This window comes from Aythya marila (genome assembly GCF_965140915.1).
Source record: "Aythya marila genome assembly, chromosome: Z".
In the NCBI taxonomy this organism is placed as follows: Eukaryota; Metazoa; Chordata; class Aves; order Anseriformes; family Anatidae; genus Aythya; species Aythya marila.
The window spans coordinates 16,871,648-16,892,347 of NC_139080.1; positions in this window are offsets into that span (position 1 = coordinate 16,871,648).

The following is a 20,700-nucleotide window of genomic DNA, read 5'->3' on the forward strand; positions in this document are numbered from 1 at the left end:
GATAGTGCTTTTTTACTAGTACTCTCAAGTTTTATATCTCCCAAAATCCTGACTGATGTGGTCTGTGCCAGCTGGTAGCCAAGTGCCCACACAACTGCTCACACAGCTGCTCACACAGCCCTGTCAGTTTTACAGAGGACAAGGTAGGAAGAAAGAAAGAAAACTAACTCTCTGTTGCTCCTGCCTTCTCACTCAGCACCTCTGCCTCTAGCATGTCTCTGGCATGGCCCTCCGTGCTCCCCAGCTCCACCAGAGAATGTTTCCTCTTCTTCCACAGACCCCAGAGCTTCCCTTTGACTCCCTTCTTCTCCCTCCTGGTGTTTTTTTCCCTTTCTTAAACACATTTTCACAGAGGCACTATATGTGTGATTGATGGGCCCTGCAACTGGGGTTGTTGAAGCTGGCAGAAAACAACAACAACAAAAAAAGCTGTGTCCACCAACTTGGGGAGTCCTGCAAGCTCCAGCTAGCAAAACATGGACATGGATACCCAATACACTAACTACATGGCCTATGTCTTACACATTTTAGGAACATATATAATAGGGAAAAGGAAAGGGAAAGGGAAAGGGAAAGGGAAAGGGAAAGGGAAAGAGAAAGAGAAAGAGAAAGAGAAAGAGAAAGAGAAAGAGAAAGAGAAAGAGAAAGAGAAAAAAAAAAGAAAAAGAAAAAGAAAAAGAAAAAGAAAAAGAAAAAGAAAAAGAAAAAGAAAAAGAAAAAGAAAAAGAAAAAGAAAAAGAAAAAGAAAAAAAAAAGAAAAAGAAAAAGAAAAAGAAAAAGAAAAAGAAAAAGAAAAAGAAAAAGAAAAAGAAAAAGAAAAAGAAAAAGAAAAAGAAAAAGAAAAAGAAAAAGAAAAAGAAAAAGAAAAAGAAAAAGAAAGAAGAGGGAGAGGAAGACGGACAGGGACAGGGACAGGGACAGGGACAGGGACAGGGACAGGGAAAGGGACAGGGAAAGGGACAGGGACAGGGACAGGGACAGGGACAGGGAGATAGATTGAGTTGGGTCCTAAAGCTGAAACTTCAGTAACAAGACTCAGGCAACATCCCAAAGGTCTATGAGGGATGATATAATGTAACCACAGTAAGCTTCTTTGCTGTGATCACTGTCAAACAGAAATACCTTGTCTATATGGGCAAAACATTAAAAAGGGCTAATGGGGGAAAAGGATAATCAGGGGCTTCTGGAGAAGGCTGGGGACAGAGGGCTGACTGCCCCAAGCCCTTGGTGACGTGAATTGCAGCATGGTTGTAAGACAGACACCTTCTCAGGCCTAGGGCAAATTTCTTTATATGGTATCCTCATTTTTCGCCTTTGTAGATCAAAAGTAGCAGTTTTTTCCTCTCAAGTATGGGAGGATAACCATATTAAAATCACTTCAGACAACACAGAAAGAATATCAGTTCATGAGCATAGAGTTATATCTTTATTAAGTATCAGGAAATTCTCCAGTCACCAGAAAGAAAAGGGTGTGAAGAACAATAAAATCTTTATTGTATCTTTGCTGGTGCTTTAGCTCAGTGTCCCATCTCTTTAGCAGTTTATCCATACCTCTACATCAAGTTCCAGTTCTGATTTCACCAGTAGTAATGCATTTACATAACTAAAGCATTCGGTTCCAACTGTGATATTGGGATGTGCTGATCATGGACAACCTATTTTGCAAAAATAGATGATGAATGTTTGTTTAATCCAGGAAAGCTAAGGCTGTGGAGAGACTATGACCATTGCCTATAAACATATCATAATTGCAAATGTCAGAGGGGGGAAGAAGACAACTGGCTGAGCTAAGTGACAGTGTGATTGAATGATTAAAATGACATGTAGATTAAGCCTTGTCTCTCTCTAATCCCAATAGGACTGAAAAAGAGAAAAAGCTCACCATTCATGAAGGAAACAATATTTAAGAACCCTTTTGAATATATATAAGATTTGCTAGAGACAATTCCTTTCTATATTACTGGTCATTTAAATCACAACTGATTCTCAAACTGGTTTTAAAAATATCCAGTAAATCTTGAGCACTCCTTTCTCATGCCAAAATCAGGCTGACATGCCACTACATCCAGTAGCTCCTCTCCTGCTGTCCTTCTCATGTGTTGGCTTAGACTGGGAAGTACCCCCTCCTCTTGCACATGGTCTCATTACCATGTTTGTGGCATGTGTAGACAACTGCTATTATACTAACAAGACACGACTATGTATGTAGAAATTAAACTTATTTTTCTACAATTAAGCTTATTTTTCTACAATTTGTTGCTTTTTTTTTTTTTTTTTTTTTTTTTTTTTTTTTTTTTTGTGAAAAAGGGACTTCTCTCTTACTCAAGTTTAGAGAAGAATGAAATCTGAAAAGGACCCAGGAAATTCCTCCCCGAGAAATCCAGTGCATCTCAGATGATGTGTTGGAATGTAAATACAAATGGCAAGGGGGTAGAAATGTTATTAAACTTGTTTTCAGACAGCATTTGGCAAACAACATCAACATTATGTTGCACAACACAAAGTTATGAGTTTTCTATACAGACTCAAAAATAAATCTAAGTCCATATCACAGAATCACAGAAATGTCTAGGTTGGAAGAGACCTCCAACATAACCTAGTCCAAAATCTGACCTAACACTAAACAGCCCTCCACTAAACCATATCACTAAGCTCTTCATCTAAACGTCTTTTAAAGACCTCCAGGGATGGTGACTCAACCACTTCCCTGGGCAGCCTATTCCAATGCCTAACAACCATTTTGGTAAAGAAGTTTTTCCTAATATCCAACCTAAACCTTCCCTGATGCAACTTTAGTCCATTCTCCCTCATCCTGTCACCAGGCACGTGGGAGAATAGACCAATCCCCACCTCTCTACAGTCTCCTTTAAGGTACCTATAGAGTGCAATAAGGTCACCCCTGAGCCTCCTCTTCTCCAGGCTGAACAAGCCCAGCTCCCTGAGCCATTCCTCATAAGACTTGTTCTCCAGACCCCTCACCAGCTTTGTTGCCCTTTTCTGGACTTGCTTGAGCACCTTGATGTCCTTCTTGTAGTGAGGGACCCAAAACTGAACACCGGACTCGAGGTGCAGCCTCACCAGAGCTGAGTACAGGGGGACAATCTCTTCCCTAGACCTGCTGGCCACACTAATATACTATAGATGGCTCCCTTTCTGGTGGAAATTCATTTGCTATTCCTGCAAAGACCACTGTCCAATTTTAAATACATCATCTTTTTAAAGCCTTGCTCCAACTTCTGCATAGACTTATATCCCCCCAAACCATATTACATCTGTGAAAATCTTGGCTTTGTCAGACTTTTCAGAATGCAAGTACACCAACAAAAACATTTTCTAGCATATGTGACTGTCTTCTTAAAAAAAAAAAAAAAAAAGTCTTATTTTACCTGCTTTTACCAAATTTTTATTGGTATAATCACTGTTAATAGAAGTGGGATTTGAAGAACAGACAAACTGAAAAAAACTTCTAGTCACTTTTTACTATTATGAATTGATCGTACTTTTGTCTTTTCCCCAAAAGTGTATTGACTTCTAGGAACTAGAATGAGACCAGATTATTATAAGCCAGTTCTGGAAGACATTTAGTATAATTCAATTTCTTTAAAAAACTATATTGTTTTATATATGTATAAATAGAGATTTATAACAAAGAACCCGCTGAACACAGTATGTAAAATCTACATATACTTGTATCTAGAATAAAGCTATACAACTGTCAGGTTGACAATGAAGGAATTTAAAGCTTATGCTGGCCATCATGTCACCCTTTTCCTAGGATGGAATTAAAATAATCCACTCAGCAGAGGCTAATCAAGCCGCAGTACAAAGAATAACTTTTCCTGTATCCCCAAATCTTTATCTTCAGAATGAGTTTATACGTCTGTAAACTGTATGTACAACAATGAAAAAATAAAGAGAGATAGAGAGAAAAGGTGAGAAAGAAAAGTTAACTGCTTGTTTTGATCTGTAAGCAATAGTTGCCTATCTAGAGAACATAGGGTATATATCTGAAAATACGAAATATTAAAGAAGGGGAAATGAGAGAAACACAGAGAGAGAAACTTTGTACATGACGTGTTACAGTTTAATCAGTTTAATTCAGATGAAAAAAATATATATACATATATATGTATATATATGTATATATATTTATTTATTTATTATTTTTTTTAATACAGAATTTTAGCTGTGACCAGCGACTATATCCTATTCAAGGGCATTTGACATTTCATTTCATAAATATTTTTCCAGCCATAACTTATGGCTTGCTTTATTAGTTTTAATGTAACACAGTTCAGATTCATCACTGATTGATTGATAGTAACTTTGACATGTTAAGACACGATCCAACAAACAACATGTATGTGAACTATTTTTATGTAACAAAGGGTACTCTAGTTCAACACAGTCAATATAATGTTTCCAATATAATGTATAGCAAGTAATTATAACAGCTGGTATGGTCTTTTTGAATATATGCCATTTCATAAAAAATACAAACAATCATTATATTGTTTTCAAAAAAGCTTCAACTGTGAGGACGTATTTTTAATATCGTAAGAGCATTATGGGCGTAGCTACTGCTTCTAGGAGACATACATCTTCTGTCAATACAGAAGTAAAGTGGTTAAGTACATATTTGTTGTTCTTGATGTTAAACTCATTCTGGCAGAACAACTTTGGCTTCAAGAGATACCTACTTTATCTTTAAAGCATCTTGCTTTTGCTTCTTTACTGCTAATATATTTCTAATGCAGTGTGTGAGTGGTTTAAAAACCTGCCAGAATAAAGATTTGCCAAGATGGATTCAAAGCTGACATAACTTTGATTCTGCCTGAACACAGTAAACAGCTCTCTATTAGTCTTCTGTGTACAGTTGGGAGAAAAAGTCCACATAGTCCAGACTTGACAATAATTTTCACTTCACTATTTTTCTCACCAGTAAAAACATATATTACCAGTTGACCAATGGCACTGCATTTCTTTTCCAGTATAAAGCTTTTTTATTTTTATTTTTATTTTTATTTTTATTTTCATTTTTATTTTTATTTTTATTTTTATTTTTATTTTTATTTTTATTTTTATTTTTATTTTTATTTTTATTTATTTATTTTTATTTTTATTTTTAATAGGTTATTTTTAGCTAATGTGTGTTTTGTACTCTGACAGGCACACAGATTCTTTTTCCTATCTGTTTTGCTTTTCAATTTAGGAATATATGTATATAGATATTCCTAATATATGGAATATATATGCATATAATATATGATATATATGTATATAATTTTTGAATTCCTTTGTCTTAAGTGATGCAGCATAACTAAGATGGGTGGTTTCAGAATGCACACCTACCAGAAAAACTTGTCATCTTTAAGAATACTATTACAAAAATAAGCAAAATGGATTTTATGCTGTGTAATGACTTACCTGACTTTCCTAGCAGCATTTACTTTCTGGGTACCCTGACAATAAAATCTTATTAATTCTATGTGCTTACTGATTTGACAGAAGGGAGACAAAGCAATGCAGAAGAATTAGATATTTGTAATTATAATAAGTAAAGGTACCTCTTATTTTTCCATCAAACTTTTCTTAATTTTTAAATATGTTGGTTAGTCAACACTGGAACAAATCCATTGCACTGAGTTTTCTCAGTGCAGGAGAAAAATAAGCCTCTCATAATTCCTCATTTAATAAACATTTATGATAATGAAGAAATTTTACTTGTCATGCCATCAAACTAAGAGTATATTCTGACATTATTTCTGAGATTACTGCTTTGCAAATTAGTTTGGAGCGTGATTTGCTGTACCAAAAGAATGGATAGTCAATGTGTGGTCAGTAAAATCTCTGGCAGGTGATTTCCACCTGAAGTAACCCAAATTTCTTCTGAATACTCAGTGTATATATAACTCATGGGCTATTATTGTCACAATCACTTTAAAATTTATTACCTAAATTACTTATATTCTTGATGGGAAGGTAAATTTGCAGCTGTTACTTTTTAGAGTTCTTTGCCTCTGCTTATTCAGCAAATACAGGTTATTGACAAATAAGCCAGTACCAATTTTTAAGTATTTTCTGATGTCACCACTTTTCCTCCCTGTTCATTTTCCTGTTACCCTCTCAACCAATGGAGAAGGAAAGAAAAGCACTTACTTGTTCTCTCAGCAGTTAATTTATGCTTCTTGTATACTTTTTTTTTTTTTTTTTTTCAATTTACTTACCAATTGTTTGAATGAAATTTGGAAGAGCTCTCTTATTAGGCCTTCTGAAGATAACTGCATTGTTTCAGAAGCTCTGTGATTCTGAGATCCATTTTTTTTTTTTTTTCTAATACCTCAATAGGTAAATAATATGTGGTTGTTTTTTTTTTTTTTTTGTGTTGTTGTTTTGTTTTCTTTATATCTGTATCTATCTATCTATCTATATTCTATATATATATAGAGAGAGTGCTGTTCTACTCATGATTTTTAAAGCTCTGTTCTAAAGCTTATCAAGGGTGCAAAGCTCTCCTGAATTGTTCATTGTAGGTTCAGTTATTGTTCTATAGCTATAAAGTTCTAGTTATTATATTTGCTTTCTAAACAATCTTTAAAGTTTTATTAATATAATGTAAATCCTTTTACAGCTCTCCAAAGCTACATTTCTATTGTTTTCTGTATGTTTATTTCTTTTAGATGTAAGGTTAGTTAAAAATGGAAAAATGACGGAATGATAATTCAGTTTTTATTTCTAAAGCCAAGCAGTTTTAAATGACTGTATTCTCATAGAACATCATTTTACAGACAGAAGAAAAGAAACTATAATATGGTTTTGGTACTACTGATGTTTAAACTACTTTAGCAAAAAAAAAAAAAAAAAGAGGGGGAAGGAAGAAAGGGAGGGAAACAGGACTCTAGACCAGGTGTTTTACTTGAGACTGACAACTGTTTTTAAAACACTGCTGACCCTTTAAGCCCATATCCTAGCATAATATATGTTTATGTGATACATTGCAAATAGAAAAAGAGAAGATTCTCTAAATATTAGACTAAAATGGGAACTTACTTAGACAGAAATATTATAGCAAGATTTACCAAACAATGTCTGAAAAAAGTATGGTGACTACTACAACGTCATGACAGAAGTAGAATAGTTTTATTTAGAGGGGCATATTTTCCATATGGACTTGAGCTGAAGCTTACTGAAGTCAATGGAAAGAGTCTCTTGAGTTCTGAGGTTTTAAAAGTGAGCCTGCACAACAGGCTCATGTTTTAACAGCTTAAAACGTTCTAGATGAAATAGCTTGGTTTCCGTAGTTTAGCTGAGAGTGACAACTTGTCCTTGTGCTCAGAGTGGGAAAAAAAAAAAAAAAAAAATCTAAGTGTTTAGAATATCCAAAGGTAATTTTGACTAAGGATAAAAATATCCATGAATTTAAAATAATATTCTTCATTTTGCATGAAACAGTTTTTGTTGTTGTTGTTGTTGTTGTTGTTTGGTTGGTTGGTTGGTTTTTTTTTAGGATAATTTGTTCATGTACAAATAACACAAGTTGATTTTGACTTTTATCAAGTTTTGGTGCAGTTGTGTTGAAGATTACTGTTATTCAAAGAGTGACATTTACAGGAGAGTCTACTTAGGAATAATTATTCTCTGTCTTGGAAATGTCTTCACCATAGCTGATGGGTTTAGTCCACAATGAATGATGTTAGAAATGGTTATGCTGATCATTTCGAAGAAAACAGAATTTCACCCAACACACCCTCAGTGATAGAGAGGACTGGAACTGCCCATTGCAAAAATTCTGTTAATGCAACTTAATGAAAACATAATAAGAATTTAATATGATTTTCTTCCTTCAAAACACTATGACACATTTAGCCAGCAAAAATGTTAAATGAGCAAAATTTCTTTTCTGAGCTTTTAGTGACTCCAGTGCTACTTTTTTTGTGTTTGTTTGTTTGTTTTGTTTTGTTTTGTTTTTCTCTATAGAATTTTGCTTCCTGAACATGCCATAAACACACTAGTTTTCTTCTGAGGAAAAAAAAAAATCTGAACACATGACAAATGTGTTGGGGGCCAAGAAATAGTGTCAGCAAGCAATAGAACTTCAGAGATATGGAATGAACAGAGAACTGTTGGAATATATTTGCTGTACGCTCTGCAGAACAAAGCTTTGCCTGCTCTTCTGTGAGCAACCACATCACAAAATTACTGACAATTAACAATAACTTGTGCTTCAGAATTTCATTGCACAGAAGACAAAAGAAAAATTTGACTTTTTTTTCACATCTTCTATTTTCTTAATACTACATATGTATGGATGCATAGATTTAAACATGCAGTGTATGTTTTATTTTAGGTCAGTAAAGAATCCTGCAATGTACATACATATAAAAATAGAAAGCCAGCCTGATTCTTGTGGCCAAATATATACTACCAGTGAAGCTTCAGCTTTTGCAGTCCTTGATTTTTGGAAGTTTCAGATTTACAAGTTTGATGGTGCATAAAAACATTTCTGCATTCAATTTTCTATATTTGTTTTTAAGTCTGTGGATTAAAAGAGGGGCAAGACAGAGGCTGATACATTACACCATTTCGCTCATAGTCAGTATACTTTATGTAAGGATCCAAAACACAAAATTCAGAGTTGGTGCATCAGGCTCACATGCATCTGCTATTTCAATTATTCTCACCAGCAGTATTCAAGACAGTGATCTGACTACAGTTTATATCCCAGCCCTTGAAAAACAAATTACCATTTGCATCTGAACCAACATGCATTACTTTTAGGACAAACTCTACAAAGGTTCAGATGCACAAGGACTGTGTAGCAAGGTACTTTAAATGTGGGAAGTTAAAGTCAAATTAAAATGTACACTTGGATTTGGCATAGATTAAAATGGATTTTTAAACTACAGTATTTAAACCTGAATATATTTTAAATGGCAGTCTCTGGGATCAGAATGTCATTTGTTTCAGTACCTTCAGGAGCACCCTCACATATGTTAAATACACCTCACTTTGTCTCAGAAACCCAGCCTCTTAAATGCAAAAACAATGTGCTAAAAAGTGCCTTGCAAGGCAAACTGACAAAGAAAGGAAACAGATGGTCACTCATTCTGTAACACGCACCATCTTGTGTAGGCACTGTGATCCACATAATACCTTCAAACATAAAATTTCAAGAAACCCAAATCAGATAGTCCACTAATCTTTAGGTATGGGGAAGTTTCCCAAAATGAAGGGCAAGGTTTGGTACTACTGGCTTGAAATTTGTATCAAACCAGTCCTCACTAGGTAGGAAAAAAAAATGGTAAGATTTGGTTTTACTCAAGTCAGGATTAAATCAGGGAAAATAAGTGAGTACAAGATGCTTTCCAGAAATAAAGCAAATGTCAAAAAGAAAAATAGATGTACACACACAAAGAAATCTCAGGCTTCATACTGGCTTCCTCTTTGCTTTCTCATTCCATTCAGTAGTACTTTTGGTACTTTGGTGATACTTTTGGGCTTTCCTTCAGCATATTCCAGACTTTATTTGCTCTGATGAATGACTGCAAATTTCCTAGGGTCTTTTATAAAAGAGAGAAATAAAAATATATAAGTGGAAGTCAGTGTAAAACTTCAGAATAGAATTCATCTCTGAGGAGAAGGGCTTGCTCAAGGTTTGACACCCTTCATAAGTTTTATATTGTAACCAACTCTGTGAGGGTGCTCTTCATTTTGTTGCAGAGGAGCCTCATGCTTACCCCAAAGAATGTCTGAAACATACACATTTGTATAGATTCAGGGCATTAGTAAAACAGCAAAGTGGAAAACATTTCTCACTAGCTTGTTCAATAGTTAAGGGAAAAGAAGCATTGGCTCTTCTGGTATTGTTACTATTTTTGCCCTGGTAAAAATCAACTGTCTCTCTGCTTTATACATCTGAATTACTGAAGGTCTATGTGGGAGAACTGGATTTAGCCGTAAGTCACTGAGTCTCTGGAGGTGTGTGACAGTAAAAAATATATTAAGATAATGCAATAGGTTATGTGTAGGGGTGATTATGGATTTTAAAGTTATGAGTTGAGAGGAAAGACAGCTATGGAAACTTTTAAATGGTCTAAATATTTTGCATTTCAGGAGTTAAAGTAGAAACGTTTCTAAAATATTTATAAAATTGATTTTTACAATGGGAATTCCAACAGGACTTCACTGCTTCATGATTTTGGGGATGGAATAAAAAAAATAAACAATAAAACAATGTGGTTTTCCCATCTTTGCACAATAATCACTTACCATTGGAAATATTATTATTATTATTATTATTATTTTACAGTAGAGAGATAATTGGAAAGTTTCAGAACAGCTCTTCAATATAATTTTCCTTCAAAATATAATATTATATATGTCCATAATTGTACACTGTATAAAACTACAATTCAAATGCATACAAGTACATTATACAATGTTCAGTTTTGTTTATAAAAAATTGTGGTATTTTCAGATGTACTTCTCTGGGGTACTTTCAACTTTCTAGAAACTTTCTCACTTCTGTTGTGCTTTGTCACATTTCAATACCTTTTCAAATGTTCACTTCCAAATTTGCATTATGGTTGCTTACCCTAACATAAAACCATGTTTTTTCCCTTTCCTCTTCTGCTTATCTAATTACCAAACCTCTGTCATCATCATGGAAACCTTAACAAAAATGACCTGGAGAAACTTAATAAAATTTTCCTTATTGAGGAGTAATTCTCCAGTTTGGATAACCAGCTGTGATACTCTGTCAGACACATAAACCAATTGTAATAGCCAAATGACAGCTCAAGATATTCCCTGTTACCACCATGTTTTGACAAGCTAAAAACTGAGTTCAGCTTTTAGTACAAAGAATAAACATTTACTCCACCTCAAAAGTTGCTAAGGAGTTCCTGTTAGTATTTCAGAGATGAACATTCTGGACAATATTAATAAATAATTCTGTCTTCCCCCCCCCCTTTTTTTTTCTTTAGATGATCACTTTATCACTAAATTTAGAGTTTTAGTTTTCTGGAATTTTAATTAGAGAATAATGTTTTCAAAAGTGTAGAAATTAATTCCATGGAATAAAATTCTGCTTCTTCACTCCAGTGGAAAATTGAATTCATTGGAACAAAAAGTTTCTTCCTAGCTACAGTATTTTGTATTAAAGTACTCTATGCTTTCCTAGAGTAGATTCTAGAATGGGCTTTAGGAACAGGCTTTAACAGACTTTACTGATGATGGAAACAGTGTGTGTAAGCTCCACAAATACTTTATTTCTGCACCAAAGCCTTTTATTAATGTAGACATGGCATTTTGCTTTCAAAGAATTGGAATGTTGCCCCAAGTCTAGTGGCAACAGGGTTTTAAACCCTCGTACATTCTATAGGAACTACAAAGTACTGAATGCCATTTTCTCCCCAAGAAGATTACTAGAAGTGAGAAAACATAATATCCAACAGGATCAGAACTGGACAGAAAATTCAACATGTGTGCAAAAGAGAAAATACGGTCATATTTAAAGTATTCAGTCCTGAAAGTCTTGTCTACATCATGCTTATTACAGGATCACAGAATTGTAGGGGTTGGAAGGGACCTCAAGAGATCATTGGGTCCAACCCCCTTGCCAAAGCAGGTTCCTTAGAGCAGGCTGCCCAGGTAGATGTCCAGATGGGCTTTGAATATCTCCAGAGAAGGAGACTCCACAACCTCCCTGGACAGCCTGTACCAGTGCTCTGTCACCCTCACCATGAAGAATTCTTTTCGCATGTTGGTGAGAAACGTCCTGTGCTCCATTTTGTGGCCATTACCCCTTGTCCTGTCTCCACAAACCACTAAAAAGTGGTTGGCCAAACCCCTCTGTCTCCCACACTTCAGGTATTTATAAACATTGGTAAGATCCCCTCTCAGTCTTTTTTTCTCCAGGATGAACAGACCCAGGTCTCTCAGCCTTTCCTCATAGGGAAGATGCTCCAGGCTCTGTATCATCTTTTTGGCCCTCCGCTGGACTCTTTCCAGAAGATCTCTGTCTTTCTTGTACTGGGAAACCCAGAACTGGGCACAGTACCCCAGGTGAGGCCTGACTAGGGTAGAGTAGAGAGGGAGGATGACCTCCCTTGACCTGCTGGCCACACTCCTTTTAATGCACACCAGGATGCCATTGGCCCTCTTGGCTACCAGGGCACACTGCTGGCTCACGGTAAACCTGTTGTCAACCTGTTGTCTACCATGACCCCCAGGTCCTTCTTCTCAGAGCTCCTCTCCAGCAGGTCCCCCCCCAGCCTGTACTGATACGTGTGGTTGTTCCTTCCCAGGTGCAGGACTCTACACTTGCTCTTACTCAACCTCATTTGGTTTCTTCCTGCCTCTCCAGCCTGTCTAGGTCTCGCTGAATGGAAGCACAGCCTTCTGGCATGTCAGCCACTCCTCCCATTGTGTCATCCGCATACATGCTGAGGGCAGACACTATTCCCTCATCAAGGTTGTCAGTTAAGATGTTGAACAGGACCAGACCCAGGACTGACCCCTGGGGAACTTTGCTAGTCACAGGTCTCTAGCCGGACTTTGTGCTGCTGATCACCACCCTCTGAGCTTGTCCAGTCTGCCAGTTCTCAACCCACCTTACTGTCCACTCGTCTATCCCACCCTTTCTCAGCTTTGCTAGCAGGATGTCGTGGGAGACAGTATCAAAAGCTTTGCTAAAGTCAAGGTAGATGACATCCACTGCTTTCCCCCCATCTACCCAGGTGGTGATGCCATCATAGAAGGCAATGAGGTTGGTCGAGCACAACTTTCCCTTGGTGAATCCATGTTGAGTACTCCTCATATCTTTCAGTTGTTTGGAAATGGTATCCAGAACAAGCTGTTCCAACACCTTTACAGGGACAGAGGTGAGACTATTGTTTCTTTAGTACTACACATGATAATAATCACTGCACTCGGACATAAGTGTTCGCTGGTTTAGGAACCAAAATAAACTTATATTGTTTTGGTTTTGTTTTGTTCTGTTTTGTTTTTCCTTAAAAAAAAAAAAAAAGTATTTTAAAATCATTTGGATACATTGGATAACTTTTATATACATTACTCAAAATAAATGAAATACTACTATTCAATGATTTGTAAAACTACCTTATTTGTACCATTTGCAATATTCTTTTTGTTTCATTATGAATACTGACAGGTGAAGGGGGAGGGGGGGGGAAGGTAGAAGCAAAGATATTTTATATTACTTTCAAAATATAATGTAATAATTTTTTGCATGATCCAATTTTCAGCCATATAAAACAAGTTACACTAACTTCTACTGATAAGCACACCTTAAAGCAGGCTTCATTAATAAAAATTCTCTGTATTAATCCAAGAACACTCAAATTTATAATAGCCTATCTATCCTCACAGATATTACGATAATGGGCAAAGTATTAGGTATATCTTACCCAAACAATCAACAATCTACTTCATGCATACAGACTGAGGTAAATATGTACATGGGAACAATGTTCATAAAATATGATACTGGGGATAGAAATAAAAGTTCCATTTGATTTTGAAGAAGAAATTTGTCTTCTATTTCTTATTAATGCACTGTTTGCTTCATTACTACTTTGCTGACTGTATGAATGATATGAAAAGGCTGGTATCTTGTAGTAAATTTCCACAGAGTCTGTTCTTGCAGATATTCAACCCTGAACTGGAAAGAGAAAAATATAATAAAAATAAGGAAGGAAGGAAGGAAGGAAGGAAGGAAGGAAGGAAGGAAGGAAGGAAGGAAGGAAGGAAGGAAGGAAGGAAGGAAGGAAGGAAGGAAGGAAGGAACTTATTTAGGATGACAAGGATACAGAAAATAAATCCAAGAAAACAACAGATTTGAAATAAAAATATAACACCTGCCAGGCAGCTTACACACAGTATAAACAAGGATTAACACCAGCAGTGAAGCAGCAAATACTAGTCTTAGCACACGTGTTTAAATATCACTACCTGAATACATGAAAAATTTCTTCACATACTTGATGTTTCAAATTGCTTTTGCATTCAGCAGCTACTCCTAGAATGAAAACAATACTGGATACAGGGGCAGTGAAGAGACTCAGTCCAGAAAGCAAATAGGTTAGATTAGATATTCCTAGCTTCTTATTGGTTTTAGATAGATTGTGGTTCTAGACAAGAAGAAATACAGGGATTCTACAATGTAAGCAATTATTTAAAATAATCTGTTTAGCCATTTGACTCCAGAGTAGTGGGTTTCACAGGTGTTCCTGAAGCAATTACTGCTGTTGTTCTCGGGGTGGGGGTTAATATTCCTCAGAATGAACAAGTTATACATAAAGATTTTAAACTCATCTCTCTATTCATTTTAAAATCATCTCAGGCTCAGTAGCTTGTGATCCAAGATCAGATATGACTTCAGGACTGGATGGTCTCATTGCTGACTTAGCACTCAGGCTGCAGGCATATGGCAACAGATGATCACCATTAGGGGCGTTAATATAAGGTTAATTGTCTGGGTCAGGCCTCTGCTGGCAGGCACTGGCTACATACAGCTGTGTATACTATCATCAGCTATTGTCAGCTGAACAGGAGCCGACTGAAACAATCTGTATTCTCTGCTCTGACTACCTGTCCTCCCCAGCACAGAAGGAAAACAAGCCAGTGAATGATTATTGCACTAAAGCAATAACCTTTTGGTATTTGTATCCTCAAATGACAAGTCAAAGACTTTTTTTTTTTTTTTGACAACTTGGTTTATAACATGTGATAAGGGATCTCAAGACATCATTCCCATAACTTCTGTCTCTTTCTGAACTGAGATCAATATATAGTACCCTTAGGGTTATCTTTCCCCCCTTCTCCCACTGGTGAGCAAACAGGAAGAAAAAGCATAATCTGAACAGATGGATCTGCTTGTGGACCACATGGTCCCTCTGTACTAAGGAGTGATTAGAAGGCTTTAACTCTCTCTGACAAAGAAAAAAAAAATTGCAATGGAATTGGATTTAAGGAGTAGTGTTCAAGTACTAAACAAAGGAATAGATGAGAACTCAGGTCATTCTGTTGCCTACTCTCCTAAGGGCCATGGAGATAAAGGCAGTCAATCATCTGATGGCTGAATTTAGGAAAGAACACAGATATGTACAGTTTATCCACAGGTTTCAGGTGTTTTAATAGAATTGCTGGCTATTCCAAACATTCACTGCAACATGCCTTTCTTCTCATGTTTCTGGAACACTCACACAAAAGTATAATTGAGCAAAGTACCAGAATAGCCACCTTAAATATTACCTAGCAAGATGGGTTCAGAACAATCTTAATTCTGAATAGGGTTTCCTGACAGAAAGCATGAGGACAGATTATACTATTCAGGAGGAAAATGATGGGGGATCATCAGTGAAAGCAGGGAAGATAAAACAGAACCCATAAATGTAATGTTTTTTTTTTTTTGTTTTGTTTTGTTCTGTTGTGTTTTGTTTTTCTATAAGTGGTGGAAAATCAGGAGTGAGCTTCCTAAACAATGATAATAGCTATCAATGTTGAGTTCTTCTGAATAAAATATTCTGATAAAATCACTTGAGGTTAAATTAATTCTGTTAATTTATCATAGTAAATAGAGTTTTATTTTTATGTAGTCTGTTTTGTTAGAACCATGTAAGTAGACTTAACCCTACTGTCCTATTGAGAATAAGGATATTTTGAAGGCTAATATTATATATAGATTCTCTTTTCAAAATCTATCTTTCTAACATCCTGAGGTTTTTTTTTTTTTTTTTTTTTTTTTTTTTTTTCCTGGGGGGAATGGGACAGATTGTATTGCTATTGTTTTAAGCTTTTATAAAATTTTATTTACTCAGTATTGAATGTTCTCAACTATACTTCAGTTGGAGGCTGAGTTTTATGTATATCTAGTCATTCCAGAAAAGAGATTAAGTTTAGGGGAAAAATATCTGTGACACTTTACTTTTCTCTTCTTTATTTCCAAATATTTTTGAGAAAGCATTAGTCTCTTTATGTCTGGTTTTTTATAAAATCTTTGATCTCTCCATGGTGTAGACAGAGCACTGACTTTTTTTGCTCCATGCAAGCCTGAGTAGTGTTGCTAAACATTTTAGTCATGCTTACATAAAATCTCCCAGAAAGTCTAACCTGAGACCCTCAAGTTCAGGTGATGCCTCTTCTCCCTGACCTCTTCTGCTAAACAAAGAAGAACGGGGGAGGGATCTCTTAAAGGAGTAATAACCACTTTCTCTGAGCCTAAGAGAAAAATGTACCTGATTATTTAAGTTATGAAATATGCACTGGCACATAAAACAATGTAGAGAAATTTGTATAAGGATCCTGCATGTGTGTTGCCTGTAGCAATGGGAATTGAACTTCATTCAGTGAGGACAAATTTGTTAGAATTTATATGTAAACAAAACATATTAATGGGAATAAAACAAGCAGGGAAAAAAGAAGGAAAGGAGAAGAACAGTAACAGCAAGACAGATGTTTGACTGCACATCTTAGACAATAACTCACTGTTAAGTAAAAGGTACAAGTGATTTCAGTAATCCATGGAAGGCACCATTATCCATCGTCAATTTGCTACAGGTACCACAGTAGTCTAAAGAGTTAAACAGCTCCAAAACTAACAAAATCAGTCAAATTCCCACAGGGAGCATAATATTGTCCTTCTGTGTAAACAGTCCTCTTATTCCTTAGGTTATGAGCCAGGTGACTCTCATTAAGTCAATCATCATCAAGTGGGCTTGACCAGCAAGTAGAAAGGAGAAGGCAGTCTACCATTATGTAGGCATTGAGTCTAGACTGAGCTATTATCTTCAACACCCTGTAGCTCAAAACATAACTACTTAGATTGCTCAGATAATAACTGTGGCCAGCCAGCCATTTGCAGTGGCTATAGCTGCTGGCTTCAGAAGGCAGATAAATATATTAAATCTCTATTAGAGCATTCCATCATAAAGTGCACTCAGCTGCAATGTCCTGCCTTTTCTCTTAACAACTCTAAAGAGATATATGAATGCCAGCCTGCACTGTGGCATGGATGGTATTGTCATTTCATTATTTGTAGCTGGACCATAATGGTATGTAATTTTTATCAGCTACTGAAAAAAGAACAATACAAATAAAGATAATCAGTATAATGCATAAGAATCACACTGCTTGTAGGACTACTGCTGAGGATAAAGGTATACTTTCATCGCTCTTTAACACTCTAGGATTTTTAATATTATGTCCTTTACATGGTGACCCTGTTTTATTTAGTATGACTCATTTAAACTGGACAAAAGCACAGAGTAAATCCATCCACATATTATCCTCCATGCTAATAGTTGGACTAGGGTTCTGCTCTGCATTTTGGTATCTTGCTTCTGAGTGGTATAGCAGTATGAGTGAACATTTCATTATCAGAGAGACTCATTTTTACCCCATATATCAGAACACAAATCTCTGGTGAAATACGGGAGCTTACTGTCCAAAATTCTTAGATTTTCATATCTCTATTCAAATCATGGGAATTAGAATCCTTGAGCATTTGTAAACACGAAGTTGCTAAATTGTAGCAAAGAATGATTAATAATCTGCTGGAATATAAACCCCTGAGGCAGTTTTCTTTTTTGAAAAGTACTTTTCCATGTGCCACTAATTTATATCTATGTCTTGTTAATAGTGAAAACCAATCACCCAGTATCATAGTTTCTGCCTTTGCCAAGATGACCGTCTACAAAGATGAAGTGGAAAGGGAATTCTCTCGTAGCTGCTGTGAGAGCCAGGTCCCAGGACTGACAGGTCTTCACATAGTCTTATGTAAAAGCTACAGAGATGGGTTTTGTCACCACTCCTGTGCAAAAATGGGGAAATTCTAAAACCTTGTCTGTGTAGGGCCCATTGTTATCTGGTCAACATATAAGGAAAGACAAGTTGGAACTGTCAGAATCTATATTTGTAACAGAATAATTAAATTAAAATATGTAAAATTATTCCAGATTTTTACAAACTTATTAGAAAAGCAATGAATATATGTAAATAAACATGTAAATGTCTACTCAATGTTACATATATGAGAGTAACAATTGAAGTCCGTAACACTTCTAGTATACTTCAACTTTTACTTTTTTTTTTTGGCAAAATAAAGCATGAACAAGGTCATGATCTTGCCCTTAGTCTGACATCTTGCAATCCCTGTACTTTCCTGAAACATGTTTTATTTCCAACAATGTATCAGTCCAAATTCCATGGTTTTAATTTTGTTTCATTTAAATTCTAATTTCAATATGCAAGAGCAACTCTTGGCATGAGGACAAAGAGGTCCATCTCCACCATAATTTTGTAAACCTAGGTAAATATTTCTTAATGGATCCATCTTAATAATGATACGACACAGCAGTATAACAAAACAGATTTATCTCTCTTCAAACAAATTAGGGAGTTCCTGTGCACTCGAGTACCCACCATGGGTACTTCTCTGGCTACCTGCAAACACACAGACATGACTTTGTGCAGCTGAGGTTGAACACAGAGACAGACACACAGGCAAAAAATGTCAAGGTCCTTTACAATAGACATTTTTTTTAGTCTATTTTCCAAGTAAAATCAAGTAAGTATTCATGTATTGCATGTAGTATCTTAATAATATAATAAAAACTCAATACCATTCTTGTGTTGACTAATATTACTGCCTTTCAACTTTTTTCCTAATAAGTTTACACCTACAGACACACTTGTGTACACACATGCACACCCCTGAATCTCCAACAAAAATTTCACAGAATCACAGAATCACAGAATTTCTAGGTTGGAAGAGACCTCAAGATCATCAAGTCCAACCTCTGACCTAATGCTAACAGTCCCCACTAAACCATATCCCTAAGCTCTACATCTAAATGTCTTTTAAAGACTTCCAGGGATGGTGACTCCACCACTTCCCTAGGCAGCCTGTTCCAATGTCTAACAACCCTTTCGGTAAAGAAGTTCTTCCTAACATCTAACCTAAAACTCCCCTGGTGCAACTTTAGTCCATTCCCCCTCATCCTGTCACCAGGCACGTGGGAGAACAGGCCAACCCCCACCTCACTACAGTCTCCTTTAAGGTATCTGTAAAGAGCAATAAGGTCGCCCCTGAGCCTCCTCTTCTCCAGGCTGAACAAGCCCAGCTCCCTCAGCCACTCCTCGTAGGACTTGTTCTCCAGGCCCCTCACCAGCTTCGTCGCCCTTCTCTGGACCCGCTCAAGCACCTTGATGTCCTTCTTGTAGCGAGGGGCCCAAAACTGAACACAGTACTCGAGGTGCGGCATCACCAGAGCTGAGTACAGGGGGACGATCACCTCCCTAGCCCTGCTGGTCACACTGTTTCTGATACAAGCCAGGATGCCGTTGGCCTTCCTGGCCACCTGAGCACACTGCTGGCTCATATTCAGCCGACTATCCACCATCACTCCCAGGTCCTTCTCTGCCTGGAAGCTCTCCAACCACTCATCTCCCAGCCTGTAGCTCTGCTTGGGGTTATTGCACCCCAGGAGGAGGATCCGGCACTTGGCCTTGTTGAACTTCATGCAGTTGACCTCAGCTCATCGGTGCAGCCTATCCAGATCCTCCTGCAGAGCTTTCCTACCCTTGAGCAGATCAACACACGCGCATAGCTTGGTGTCATCTGCAAACTTACTGAGGGTGCACTCGATGCCCTCGTCCAGATCATCGATGAAGATATTAAAGAGGACCGGCCCCAGCACCGAGCCCTGGGGAACACCACTAATTTTCAGTTCAAATCCTCTTTAAAACATTAGAGGCATCTTTCTCAGTCAATGAGAGAGTCTCAGTCTCTAGTCCACTTGTGGACTAAAACCTATGTAATTCACCTCTGAAGTCCTGCAGAGTAGATTTGTCTTAGGTTATCAGAAGTGGGTGTGTGATGTTTGCCCAAGTGACTACAAAAGAATCAATAGCTGGTTTTGTTTTGTTTTGTTTTTTTCAAGGTAAACTATAAGTAACCAGAATTGAAGAGCTGCTTTGCATAAAATTGTAGAGGGATTTATACTTTCAAAAATCAGTTTCGTTTCTGGTACAAATGCACAGAAAGCCTCCCTTTACATCTTCTCATCTTCTTTTTCCACTTAAATATATATATAATAATTTATTTTAAAAGCAAATACATATATAATCTCATTTAGTCCCCAAGATCCTGAGCTCAGAATATGGATTTTGCTCCACCTTCATGAAGAAAATTCTTTCAAAATGAAAATTGTATTTGAAAACATAATTTGCACAAGATTTCATATATGATGGATGATCAATATACGATCAATTTTATTTATTTATTTTTTTAAACTCCTTACCAGTTGAAAAGGGCTAATAGGAAAAATGCAATAACAAAATCACAGTCCATTCTGTTTGAAGAAATTATTTTCAATTTTAATAAAATCCTGCACTTTTTTTTTTTTTTTTTTCCTGAAAAAAAATCAAACCAGAAGAGAAGGAATAAGTCTAGTTTTAAATGATGGATGTGGAGACACTAATTATTGGGTGGTTCTACAATTTTCAAAGTTTGACATAGTAGTGATAGATATTTTAGATATGTAGGCAAACTGCTAGATAGATACAGGGTTAGAAAGAAGCAGTTTAAACTATTTCTCTGAATTTATTTCTTCTGGCAAAAACAATACTTATGCTGAGTCCTTAGAAGCAGGCAGCATATGGGCACAGTTTGACTTT